Raw genomic sequence first — 1,958 nt, forward strand, 5'->3', positions numbered from 1 at the left:
GTTAAGCGTCTGCCTTCGGCTCAGGTCATGATCTCAAGGTCCTGGGAAGGAGCCCCACATCGGGATCCTGGCTCAGCGAGGAGCCTGCTTCTCCCTCTCCCTCTGCCTCTCTCCCTGTTCATGCTCTCTCTCTCTCTGTATCTCTGTGTCTCTGTGTCTCAAATAAATAAATAAAATCTTTAAAAATATATATATACTTCATCTACAAGCATGGCATTATTAATCTACAGCCAGTTTTTCCTGCAACAGACTTGATTTGACACTCCTTCATTCATTCAGTTTTTGTGATTAAAGCTGCAGGTTTCCCAAGCGTATGGTTTGGAGTTCAGTTGGTGATCGAGGAATAGAGCTCCATTTAATTCCATAGCTTTCCTCCACGTCACTTCCCCAGCTGAGGTGCTGCTGTGGGGCTGGTCTTACATTCAAGTCACTAAAAAAGTCAGGATATTTTTTAAAGTATCTTTTCTAGTTGCAGACTCAAATGTACATTCAAAAACACAAACATTTTTTAAAGTGTAACCACAATAACAGCCATGATCTAAAACAACAGTTCCATAAAGTTCTGGGGTTTTTTTCATAGTGATGAGTACAAACCGGTGGTCCTTGAGTTTTTGCTTTAAAATGGTTTGTGGACTGAAAAAATTTGAGAACCACTGCTCTGACCAACCAAACTAAATTGATAGTTATAAAACGGGAATGTTTATCCTCTGAAGGAATACTTTATGCTGCAATTTTTGGTTAATGTTAAAGTAGCCGTTTTTAATATCAGTTTGAAAATGAAATTTTAATGTATTATCTCCCTCTTATGAATTAGTGTTCATAAACAAGAACATGTACTGGGTTTTTTCTGTTCTAGTAAAATGTAAACTGAAGGAAAACAGTAGCTTATTAAAGCACCAAGAATGGCTTCTCAGTTCTTTGTCAAGTCTCAAAGTCCCATAATTCTTTCCCTTCAAACAACTCTGAAACAAAACGACACCTCTAAGGATTAAGCATTTTGGAAACCAATAAAAGAAAATATTAAAGCATGTCTGACACAGACCTCTCCTCCATACTTCCCTGTTCCTCCCATCCTCCCTACGTAAGTATGAGTCAGGTAATGTTAACTTTGAATCATACATTCGTTAGTTTCTTTTGAGCATTACATAAACAAAGTTTTGATCATAGCCTATGAGGCAACTGACCTGTAATCATTTGCATTTCAACACATGTGGCTTGAAAAACAGAGCAGTAAGTTACCCTACATGCTCTTTTATTTGAATTCCACAGGAAGTTACTCACCATATTATTTTTTGTGATCCAAGAGTGCACTAAAGAAATAGATTATACCATAATAAAATGCTCACTCAACAATAACTTTTGAGTGAAGTATTTGAATTACATTATGTATGCAGGAATACTCCCTTTCTGAAGCTGATAACAATACCTCCATTTATTGAGTGGTTCCCTGTGTGGCAGGCGCTGTGCTCAATGCATTACAGACGTTTCCATTCAATCTTCCCATCAGTCCTACCAGGTGTGTATTATTATCCTTATTTTTCAAATGAGGAAAACAAAGCTTAGTCCACAAATATTTATTGAGCAACTACAATGTGCCAGACCCTGTTCTAGGCCATCAGATTGAAGCTTAGAGACATATAAAGGAATCTTCAGTTTGGGCACAGGCCTGTCTCGGCTTTTATAATGATCCCATATCGTCTTACTGGGAAGAATGTTCAAGAAATAACTCAAGTGTTTGTATCACAGAATGTCTTCCTCTTGGGCGCCTGGGTGGCTCAGTTGGTTAAGCGACTGCCTTCGGCTCAGGTCACGATCCCGGGGTCCTGGGATCGAGTCCCACATCGGGCTCCCGGCTCAGCGGGGAGCCTGCTTCTCCCTCTGACCCTCTCCTCTCTCACGCTGTTTCTCTCTCGCTCGCTCTCTAATAAATAAATAAATAAAATCTTTAAAAAAAAAAA

The sequence above is a fragment of the Leptonychotes weddellii genome, chromosome X (assembly GCF_054177405.1).
Source record: "Leptonychotes weddellii isolate Sample4059 chromosome X, ASM5417740v2, whole genome shotgun sequence".
NCBI lineage: Eukaryota > Metazoa > Chordata > Mammalia > Carnivora > Phocidae > Leptonychotes > Leptonychotes weddellii.